Raw genomic sequence first — 12,992 nt, 5'->3', positions numbered from 1 at the left:
GTAGTAGTAACCACTATTCTAGGATCCTTGGGTAAAGAATATAACAAGTTTCCCACATATTGAGAAAAGGCTATCTGATATGATTCTGAAATCATCATCAAATCCTCATGTTCAACCTTTGTATGAGTGAAAGCTATGTTAATGAGATCCTGTCCTGTAAGATGTAAGGCTCGTTTACAACCTTTAATAATCAAATCCTCTAATGCTGATTGATAAGGATAAATGTTTCTAGGCAGAGTAGCTGACAAATTAATCCATTCATGAATGTTGACTGCTTGTGGAGAGGCATTAGAATAAAGATATCCTGTGGATAAGGGTGCTGTAGGAAGAATACCTAAACAAAGTCCTATTGTTAAGGATGTTATCCTGTCCACATATCGATGCTTAAACTTATTCAATATTTCTTGAAGGCATGTTCTTTGAAGATCAGTTAATACAACTAGATCTCCTGGTGATTGTGCTCCCTTCAAAGACTGAAATAAGGGCAACATATCACCAGTTGTAATGTAGAAGAATGAGCATGCCCAATTAATATGCCAAGTAATTTTTGCCATTGTACTAAGGTATATGATTTCTGTACTTGTAATTCAGGAAGAATTGGAATAGAGAAATTGTGCAACATTCTATGTCCTAAGTAGGTATAAGGTTCTACCCTTTGAATTTTCTCTATATACAATCCCTGTTGTGCCACAATATCCATTAACTCTTTTAACAACTTAGATTCATCAAATATATAACAACTTAGATATCAATATATCATCCATATAGTGATAGACTAAATAGGAAGGAAATTTATTCCGAAAGGGTTGAAGAGCATTATCCACAAAATATTGACAAAGTGTAGGGGAATTAAGCATTCCCTGAGGGAACACTCGCCAGTGATATCGTTTTGTGGGCATGCTATTTTTAAAAACTGGGACAGTAAATGCAAATTTTTCTTTGTCTTGAGGCTGCAAAGGTATAGTGAAAAAGAAGTCTTTAAGATCTACTACCAATAATTTATAAAAAATAGGAATTAAGTTAGGATTTGGTAGACTACATTTGTTAATTTCTCTTAAATCCTGCAGGAGGCATTATTTCCAATTTTTCTGTTTTATAACAAAAACAGGAGTATTCCAAGGACAAGTAGAAGGTTCTATATGACCAGCAGCCAATTGTTCTTGAACCAATTATTGTAAAGCAGCGAGTTGTTGTAAAGAGCCATTTAAGAGGAAGAGCCATCATCAAGAATCAAATGGGCATTAAGAAGAGAAAGGATATCATGGCTCCAAATATTAGTATGAATATCTAGAATGTATGGTTGTAGGAAAAAGAACTTACCAGTAGATGTTGTAACATTAATTTCTTGAACACTCTGCCAAGCAGCTGTAGAACCTCCTATTCCTCACAATGAAGAAACTGTCATTTTTGCCCACTGTAAAGACGAGATGACAGTAACATCGGCTCCAATATCCAATAACCCTTGAAATGGTTGTTTATTAAGGAAGAGAGAGGAGTTCAGCTGATGAAGTAATCCTACAGATAAAGACATTGATCCAAATCCTGCATCCATACGATTACCTATACCAGGAGATGGATTTTCATATAAAAGAAGAAACAGTTGAACAACAGAAGAATTACAAGGAAGAACTTGAGGAAGATTCAGCCAAATCTGAATCATGAAGATACCAGTGTAATCTGAATCTATTACCCCAGGCACAACAAAACAGGCCTTTTTGTGTGCAGAAGAACGAGGCAAAATTAAGCCTGAACTAATCCTGAAAGAAGAGGTCCTTTAAATTGAGATGGAACTATTTTAAATTCCAAGGGAAATTTAAACTCAATTTCCTCTTGAGTGATTAGATTGATTCCAGCGCTACCGGCTGTGGCTGGGGAGGAGTGAGAGAGACTGCTAGAGGAGTCTAGTAATATTTGCTTCCAATCTTCAGGAATCATTGTATAACCATTTTTTATTCCTTCTACAAATCCTCTTGTAAAATTACCACTAATCCCATAGTCTGTGACTGCCTTTTTTAAAACTCTCTTAAGATCTGATAAGGCAGACCCTCCCATTCTGCTACTTGCAGTCCAAGCTGTGGCCCCTGACCAGGATGATATTGTACTGGAAAAACAGACAGTAATTCTGCAAGTTCTATTCCTGAGACAGAGGCATCCTTTTTACAATTCTCAACCATTTTCTGAAAAGAAGACTGAACAATAGAGTCAGGAGGCTTTTGCCCTGTATCTGCAGGAGCTGAGGGAATTGAAGACATATATTCAGGTGAAGAAGGAGGATAAATGACAGCATTAGTATAACATGAAGGTGTCGAGGTGTTAAAAGAGAAAGTTCATTGTGATCAAATTTTTCAATTGCATGCCTACATAAATGCCACACATGCAAAACTTCTATTTTTGCCCAAGGTTAATTATGCAATATTTTCCCTATACGTTCCCAATCAGTTAATTTTAAAGACCCCTCTTTTGGATACCATAAGCACTGAGCTGAAATCTCCTAGACCAGCCACAAAGATTTCTCTGTGGTACCTCAGTATTATTTTTCTTCAACAAATAGCCTAATTCATCTACATGCTTCCTTTGTTCCTCAGAAAGCGAAGACCCCATACTTACAGAAACCAAACGGTTGAAGAAACCACAAAGGGTTGAAGGTGCACCAAATCCTTGCCGGACGAAGTAAGAGGGTCCCGGTTCATGCACCACTTGTTGTAATGACGAGGCAGTTGAAGCGTTTGATCATGATCAACTGAATCATGATGAACTTTATTGGAGTCTAGTCTTGCATTTATACACATTTTTAGTAATCCTCCAACATTGGTTAACTCTGATTTCTGCTTAACTTTCATTACTGTTCAGCATAGTAACTAACCCAATTAATTATCTTGAGTCAAAGTCCAACATATGTTTACTTCCTTTCTCTAATCCTCCTCTACATTAGTAGAGTTGTATTTGTTTGTAAACATTCCCTATCTGAGGTTTGCCATCCAAGGTAAGAACATTCCTGCAATTACAACTCTACAATAAAGTATAAGAATGGAAGAGAAAAAACTGATTTCCATTAACATAAATAGACTTAACTCAGCTGTTAAAAGAAGGAAAACTTTCCACAAATTAGAGAAATTAAAATTTGATATAATCTGCCTACAAGAAGTACATATTAAAAAGCAACATGAATAACTGTTGATACAGCCAAAGTTAGGGAAAATATTTACTTTTTTGACACAATGCAAGAAAAGAGGAGTGGTTTTATACATTAAAGATATTATCCCAGTGAAATTGATCCATACGGATGACGATGGAAGATTATTAATGGTGGAAATAATAGACAATAATATAAAAACACTCCTGATCACAATCTATGCCCCGAATGACAATCAAGAAGAATTTTATAAAAAATTACATATGAAAATAATTGAACTGGACTATGCTAATATTTTTATGATGGGAGACTTTAATGGAATTGTAGACAATAAATTGGATTATACAACAAAGAAAGCAACAAAGAAAAACAGAAAGACCCTCCCTAAATCCTTTTTTAAAATGACAGATGAAATAAATTTAAAAGATAAATGGAGAGAAAGAAATGCTAAAACTAAACAATACACCTTCTATTCAAACAAACATTTATCATGGTCCAGAATAGAAATGATATGGATGTCAACAGAATTGTTAGCCAATATTCAAGAAATAAATATTGAAACAAGTATTTGCTTAGATCATAATCCAATGACAATAAAATGGAAAGGACAAAGAAGAAGATCTAGCTGGACATTAAATAATACTATACTAAAAGAAAAAGACTTCATACAGAGGATGGAGAAAGAACTGGCTTTTTTCTTTAAAGAAAATAAAAAGAAGACACACCAATGCAGAATGTATGGGATACAATGAAGGCATATGCCAGAGGCTTGATAATAGATTATATAATGGAAAGAAACACCACGAAAAGACTAGCCTCTAAGATATTAGAGGATGAGTATAAAAGACTTGAAAAAGAGTGACAGAAAATGCCACAGATAAAGGACATTATGTTAAAAATGGATATAATTAAACATAAAATGGGATTAATGGAAAAAGAAGAATTAGCACAGAAAATCAGAGGTGCGAAACAGAACTACTTTGAAGATACAGATAAACCAGGTAGATGGTTAGCATATAAACTGAGAAAGGATAAAGAATCAAGGAAAATATTGCAATTAATAGATGATCAAGGCAAAGTTTGCCATGGAAGTAAAGAGAAGAAGGAAATTATATGAGACTATTACGGGAAACTATACACACAAGAGAATATTGACGATGAAAGAGTTAAACAGTACTTACAGAATGCTAACATAGCCCAGATACCTAAAGAGATTGAAATAAGGTTGATGGAGTTAACTGAAGCACTTAAGAAGCAAAAAAAAATGGAAAGGCACCAGCCCAGATGGACTTCCTGGGGAATTTTAAAAAAACACTACAAGAATCTTTGAATCTTCCATTGCTAGAAATTATGAATAAAGTTATGTTAAAGAAGAAGATACCTAAATCATGATCAGAAGCTTATATTACACTGGTCCCAAAAGAGCAGGCCGACCCATTACAAATCAAGAACTATAGACCTATTGCCCTATTAAACGCACATTATAAAATCTTTGCTTCAATATTGGCAGAAAGACTTAAAAAATACCTAAATAATTTTATTCACCCTGATCAAAATGGATTTCTGCCAAAGAGACAAGTTAAAGACAATATGAGCAATCTTGGACACTTTGGAATACTACTAGGCATACCCTGAAAAACAAATGGCTTTGATATTCTTAGATGCACAGAAGGCATTTGACAGTATGAATTGGCGATTTATGTTATTACAGCTGGAACAGATGGGTTTTGGTAAAAAATTCATCCAAGCAATAGAAGCTATATATCATAAGCAAACGGCAAAGGTAATGATAGAGAGAGAACTGACAGACTCTATTGATATAAGAAATAAGACAAGGGTGCCCACTGGCACCTTTGTTTTGTGTTAATCTTGGAAGTGCTAAACAGAAATATTGGAGAAGAAAAGGACATAAAAGGGATGAAAATTAAAAAGGAAGAATTTAAATTGCAAGCATTTGCAGATGATCTGGTTTTCGTTTTAGAAGACCCACTAGAAACAGCATTAAAATTGATAGAAAAGATAGAGGTATATGGGAAGGTGGCTGGTTTGAAAATAAATAAAGACAAAGCAAAGGTTTTGACAAAGAATATGTTCTCAAGACAAAAGGAAGAACTGGAGGATGTATTGAAAATCCAGGTCACAAATAAGATCAAGTACTTGGGGATACATTTGACAGCAAGATGTAGTACACTAAAAGAGAATAACTATATTAAATTTAAGCAGCAGATACCACTAGATTTGGCGAAATGGAAAAATTTACAACTGTCATTAATAGGGAGAATATCAACAATCAAGATGAACATATTACCCAGAATTTTATATTTGTTCCAAACAATCCCAATTAGGCTTGGAAAAGATTATTTTGAAGATTTAAATAAAATTGTGTTGAAATATATATGGCAAGGTAAGAAAGCAAGAATAAAATTAAAACTTTTGCAAGATGCTAGAATAAGAGGAGGATTTGGTTTGCCTAATTGGGAGTTGTACTACCAAGCTACAAATTTGATGTGGGTTAAGGAATGGATAACATTCAGAAATGCTAGATTGTTGACATTAGAAGGACATGATCTGTTGTTGGGGTATTTTAGGGGTATTTTAGAAGACATTATATATGGGTGTCTCTGTGGTTAAATTGGGAGAAGACTAAAAGACAATGTTATTTGAAAATTCCAGTCTGGGTATCGACTATTGAAGCATTTTCTTATCCTATAATATACAAAAAGGAACAAACAGATATAGTGAAATATTGAATTAAAAGGGTGAACTTAAATCTATGCAAAAACTAGAGGAACAAGGTATAAAGATGAATTGGTTTTCATATGCGCAAATACATTCAAGGTATGACAAAATTTCTAAAACAGAAGATTTCTATGATAAACTGACTGATTTAGATAAGATTTTGACAGATACTAATGAAAAGGTGATTAAAAAATTGTATGAATATCTATTAGAAATTAAACTAGAAGAAGAACAAGTTAAAGAAACAATGATTGCTTGGGGGAAGAATTTTGGATATGGGATTGATCTAGAGAAATGGCAAAAATTGTGGTGTCAAAATTATGAAATGACAATGTCAATGGCATATAAAGAAAATTTGTATAAGATGTTTTATAGGTGGCATTTCCCCCAACAAGAATAGCAAGAATGTTCAAGAACAAATCTGGAAAATGTTGGAAATGTCATCAGGTACCTGGCTCATATTACCATATGTGGTGGACTTGTGCAGATGCCAAAAAATATTGGACTAAAATCCACACATGGTTCACAAAATGACAAAAAAGCATATAGATTTGAAACCAGAGATATTTTTATTGGGAATTTTACCTGAAATATATAGTAAAAAATTGAAATATTTGATTGCAAATGTATTAACAGCGGCTAGGATTGTATTCGCTAAAAACTGAAAAAATGAGAAAATACCAACACAGGAGGAAGCTATTAAGAAAATATTGGAATGTGTTGAAATGAGTAGATTGACATTTGAAATCAGAGAACAAGAGGATAAACAATTCTATAAAATTTGGGACCTTTTTTATCAATGGTTAGACAATAAAACATGATAATGAAATATGCAGATTTTTAGAACATAATGAATATATAAAGATGTATTTTTTATTATACCTACAAAATGATTAAGGATAGATTTGAGATAATATGAACTGTCATAAAACAAATTAAGTAAAATATGGATTATCTTGTAAAACGTGAATGAATAATAGTATAGTCAAATGATTGATTAACAATGATATTAACGTATTTAGAAATATTTGATTAACAATATGACAACATATACAATGTAATTGTAATTGAAGACTACGAAGTGGAAGCACAAAACAATTTGTAAACCAACCGACACACTGTATGCACATATATGGAAGATGGTTTGATGTTTTTATGTTGCATTTGTTTATGTTTGTCTTAAAAACAATAAAACTTTAAAAAAGGGGAAAAAACAGACCCAGAAAACTATAGACCAATCAGCCTAGCATCAATACCCGGGAAGATACTGGAAAAGATAATAAAAAAACAGATCTGCCAACATCTAGAAACAAGTAAAGTAATAATGAGCAGTGAGGATGGGTTTGTTAAAAACAGATCATTCCAAACCAGTATTATTTCATTCTTCAACCCAGTGACTAAATTAGTGGACCAGCAAAATACTGTGGACATTATATATTTAGAACTCAGCAAAGCATTTGACAAAATAGACTGCAACCTACTTCTTAGTAAGCTCGAAAAAAGTAGAATAGATAGCACCACCACTAGATGGACTGGCAACTGGCTGGCAAACTGCACTCAATGAGTAGTCCTTAATGGGTCTAAGTCTACATGCTAGAAAGTAAGCAGTGGGGTGCCACAAGATTCCATCTTAGGCCCAGTACTCTTTAATATCTTCATGAATGACTTAGATGAGGGAATAGAAGGGGAACTTACCCAATTTGCAGATGATACTAAGCTGGCAGGAATAGGTAACCCCCAAGAAGTTAGGCTCAAGATCCAGATGGATCTTGACAGACTAGAACACTGAGCTGTATCTAACAAAATGAAATTCAATGTAGAGAAAAGTAAAGTCCTACATTTAGGCAAGAAAAACAAAAAATACACATATAGACTGGGTGAAACCAGGTTCAATAGCAGTAACTGTGAGAAGAATCTTGGAATGCTAGTGGGCAATCAGCTAAATATGAGCCAGCAGCGGCCAAAAAAGCTAATGCAATCCTAAGTTGTATTAACAGAGGGATACAATCGAGATCAAGTGAGGTACTAATACCACTCTATAAAGCCTTAGTTAGACCACACGTAGAGTATTACATCCAGTTTTGTTCACTACATTATAAAAAAAGTGTTGAGACTCTAGAAAAAGTACAGAGAAGATCAACCAGGATGATTAGGGGACTGGAGGTTAAAACATACAATGAACAGTTGCAGAAAATGAGGTTGGCTAGTCTAGTAAAGAGAAGGACCAGAGGAGACATGATAGAGGTCTTCCAATATTTTGGGGTCTGCCACAGAGAGGAAGGGGTCAATCTATTTTCTAAAGCACCTGTAGGCCAGACAAGGAATCATGGATGGAAACTGAACAAGGAGAGATTTAACCTGGAAATAAGGAGAAACTTTCTGACAGTGAGAACAATCCACCAATGGAACAGCTTGCCCTTGGAGGTTGTAGGAGCACCATCACTTGAGACTTTCAAGAAGAGATTGGACTTCCATTTGTCAGAAATGGTGTAGGATCTCCCACTTGGGCGGGGGTTTAAACTAGATGACCTACAAGGTCCCTTCCAACTCTGATTATCTGTTATCTGTTATGATTCCTGATTCTTGATGAATGTTTTTTTCCTGTCTCTTGATGAATGTATATTGAGAGTATTTGCACTGACAAATTCCTTGTGTGTCCAATCACACTTGGCCAATAAAGAATTCTACTCTATTCTATTCTATTCTATTCTATTTCATTTTACTTCATTTTCCTTTTACATTAATTTACTTTATTTTTATTTCATTTTATTATTTTATTTTTACTGTATATCAAACCTATACTATTTCTATAAATAATTCAATGTGGTAAATGTATCCAGCACACAACCTACACCAGTGGTAGGATTCAGTTTTTACTACCAGTTGATTACAAAGAAAATTTGATCCTGTCAGCCCTTCTACCATCCCATAAGACTTAATCTCTTTGTAACTCAACCATCCTGCCAGAACTAATGAAGTGAATGAGAATGAGAAGTGAAATTTCTTCTTCCTCATGGAAAAAAAAGTCCAGTTGCCTTTTAAAAAAGAATCTTTGAGGCTACCATGAATCCTTTGCCACAGAAACTGTAGCACTGGAGTTTCCAGCTGTGCCAGGGATATGGTCAAGATTCCAACTAATGAGCTCAAGCACATCAAATATCCAAGGCTGAAATCTTCCTCAAACAGCTTCTTTATTGCATATCAGCACAGTTAAATGGAAGACCAACTCTAAATATTTCCAAGAATTTCAGTATAATCAAAACAGCAAATGATTCCCTCCCCAAGTGTTACTGGTCACATTATCCAATTAAATGAATTGGTGGGCTCTTTAGGCACTACCATCCTTTTTCATCTGACATTTGTGAAGATGACCTGGGTTCCCAAGAGAAGGATCAGTGTTTTGTCTGGCAATGCATTCCAACCTCTCCCCCTCCCAAACACACCTGAATAGTGTGTGATGAACTTGGCTTCGTTAAAGCTGTCAGGTAATTTACAGGCAAGGAAAGCCACAATAAAACTGGCAACAGCCAAGATACCCATGTAGCCCAAGACACAGTAGAAGAAAAAGGGTGACCCCTCATTGCATTGCAAAATCATTTCTTGGAGCTCTGCGTGCATGTCCAATTCAGGGAATGGTGGAGATGTTGACAACCAAAGAATATAAATACATACTTGGAAGAGGGAACAGGAAACTACAATAGAAAAAGCCAATCTTTTCCCCACCCATTTCCTTATCTGAGATCCTGGTTTAGTGGCCATGAAGGTAACAAACATGGTGATGGTTTAGGCCAGTACACTACAGAGAAAGTGATGCCAAACATTGATTGTCGGAGAAGGCAGGTCACTTTGCTAGGTCGGCTGAGGAACAACAAAGAGGAGAGAAAGCATAGCAGAAGAGAGACAAGGAGGGTGTAGGTGAGGGACCAGTTGTTGGCTATGACAATAGGAGTGTCCCTGTGCTTAATAAATATTCCAAGAACCCAAGATATCAACAAGAAGAAACAAAGAGCTGCTGAGGCTAAGCCAATTCCTAAGGTTTCTTCAAAAGTTCGAAAAGTTAGCTGTTTCAAGTTACATGGATAATGATCTTCTGAAGATCTTCTTTGGATAATGATCTTCTGAACATTCAAAACAGACTTCCATATCTGTAAGGAAAATCAAAGATATTTTTCATCTAAGTAATCCATATTATTGAGGGGTGCTTGGTGTACTCTGAGCTTGCTTGTTTCCTTCCAGACATTTCATTACCCTAGCTAGATAACATCATCAATTCTAGGAAGGAGTGCTGTTTGCTGTCAGTTTATATTCTGGTGTCTTACCTGTCTTTGTGGGTGGGGAAAGTCTTAGAGGTTTTTTGATGGCTCTTTGGCAGTTTCTTGACTGCCAATGTATTGTTTACTTGATTGTTGGTCTGTGTACTAATACCACTCTATAAAGCCTTAGTAAGACCACACCATTACATCGAATTTTGTACACCACATTACAAAAAAGGTGTTGAGACTCTAGAAAAAGTACAGAGAGGAACAACCAGGATGATTAGTGGACTGGAGACTAAAACAGTTGAATGGAGAACAGTTACAGGAATTGGGCTTGGCCAGTCTAGTAAAGAGAAGGACCAGGGGAGACATCTTCCAATATTTGAGGGGCTGCCACAGAGAGGAAGGGGTCAAGCTATTTTCTAAAGTGCCTGTAGGTCAGACAAGAATAAGGGATGGAAACTGAACAAGAAGAGATTTAACCTGGAAATAAGGAGAAACTTTCTGACAGCGAGAACCATCAACCAATGGAACACCTTGCTCTCAGAAGTTGTGGGAGTGCCATCACTTGAGACTTTCAAAAAGAGATTGGATTGCCATCTGTCAGAAGTGGTGTAGGGTCTCCCGCTTGGGTGGGGGTTTGGACTAGATGACCTACAAGCTCCTTTCCAACTCTGATTATCTCTTATCTGGTTCATCTATGCTGATCTGGGTGCTGATTACCCGGTGGAAAGCTGCTGGAGTCTTTTTGTTCTCTTTGGAGCTTATTGATTGCCTTATTTGCATAGACTACAGATGTTGTTAATGTCTGTATGTTTACTGATGGCTGATTTGTCAGAGTGTCAGGCCTCTATAAATTCCCTGGCATTTTTGGACTTGGCCTACTATTGTCATATTTTTCCAATTGAAACTATAGTTGTATCTGTCTATATGTTGTGAAATTAAAGAATTTTCTTCATATCTTCTGATCATCACTTGGTGTTCATGGAGGTGCTCTGCCATCTTCTGCCTGTTTGTCCTACATAGTGGTTCTTGCACTTCTTACATTTCTGTTGAGATGACTGATTTTTTTTCTTCTGGAGTTGCTCAGCCTTTTGATTTCCTTAGGATGTTTTGAAGGGCTTTAGTTGGCTTGTATGATTCCATGCAGTTGTATAGTCTGCTGTTGGTTTTTGAGATATTCTTGACGTATGACAATGTAATTCTTGTTAGGGTTTGAGTTGGTTATGCTATACATGGTTGAGTTATCAGGGAGTTTTTAATAAAATTGTGTCGGTATCCATTTTGTTGGAATGTGTTATATAGACACTCAATTTTCTTAATCTGGCTTTTCTGAGTTGCTGCAGTGTTTGGGCTCATTTTCATTGGATACCCATACAACTAACAGCAAACAACACTCCTTACTGGCATGGACAAGGTTACCTAGTTAAGGAAATAAAATATTTACAAGAAAAGAAAGAAGCTCAGAGTACCAAGGACTCCTTATTTAAACCCTGAGCTGCAAATATTCTCATTTCTTGCTATTCAGTATTATTGAAAAGCACCTTATTAATTTTATGCAACCAATTAATTTACTAAAATTTGCTAAGAATTCTTAGCCTACCATTTTGATTTGAAATCTTCCCTTCTGGGCATGGAACACAGTCATAGCAGCAGAACTGATCCCCCTCAATCCTTTTCTTCCAGCATCCAGGGAAACAAGGGTCATTGCAACGAGAAAGTGGAGGAATCTGGTGATAAACATAAATGGTTTCGAAATTGGAGATATTTAAAACAGGTTTTTTTTCTTTATGGAGGAAAATTATTATTATTTTTTATTTTCCAAAGACTAGATAAAACAATGTAGGAATTTTTTAAAAAGTAGAAATTAGAATGATGTAAAACTTTCCTGCTTGTAGGAAAGGGCAAAAAAATAATAACACTTTATGACAATCACATGGAAGAGAATACTGAATTTATTAGTTTCATCCACAACTTAAAATGATGTAGAAACCACAATTATGTGGAAAAGGTCCTGTTTGAAGGGCAGGGAGAGTACACAATTTCACAGACTGACAATTTCATGGAAACATGGCCACTGTTGTGATTTCAAATGGAAATTCAAATCAAATATACAAACATGGCTTTTATAATATCATTTTGTCAATTTAATGAGTTCTTGATCAACAAACAACATTTGAAAAGAATACTCCACTGTTTCTTTAAAATCCAGGAATCAGATTTTGAAAAAGACTAGATTCAATATGGGATCATAATGGATTAAGGCATGGACAGTTCACTAATTCGATACTTGGTTAAAAGCTGTATTCCATGCAATCATATCTTCATCAATCCATAATTCCTTTCCTTTTGGAGCCTGTAGATCCATCTTTCCAACTCTAACTCTCTGAAAGGATCTATTAGGAAATGTGATCAAGTTGGTGATGTCGAATCCACCTGTTGCTTCCCCTTTGTCATTCAGGAACACTCTCTCCCCAGCTGAATTGTTAAAAGAAATCCCTTGAAGAAATGAATGGAGCTACTTGAAAGGGAATAGAAGAGAGATAGGGAAGAAAACAACATATTCAAGTTTCATTCACTCATTCTTCCCATTCCAATAACTATTATTAAATATGTACACTTAGAAATTTGATGATCAATATTGCATGGAAATGTACATGTCCACTCTATTATTTAGTTGATATTATTTTAAGGAAATATAACAATGAACAGAAGAATGAAAATAAGCTTTTTGAATTATGTCACTTTATCCAATTAAGTTTACTAAAATACCTAATTCAAGATAGATCATATCTAATATTTACTCATTGGTACAAAGCATTTTGAGAGTCTGAGGTCTGACTAATTTCCAGATTTTAGAATTT

The sequence above is a fragment of the Pseudonaja textilis genome, chromosome Z, assembly GCF_049901715.1.
Source record: "Pseudonaja textilis isolate UNSWEBS1 chromosome Z, rPseTex1.2, whole genome shotgun sequence".
Taxonomy (NCBI): Eukaryota; Metazoa; Chordata; class Lepidosauria; order Squamata; family Elapidae; genus Pseudonaja; species Pseudonaja textilis.
Note: the sequence above shows the minus strand (reverse complement) of the source record.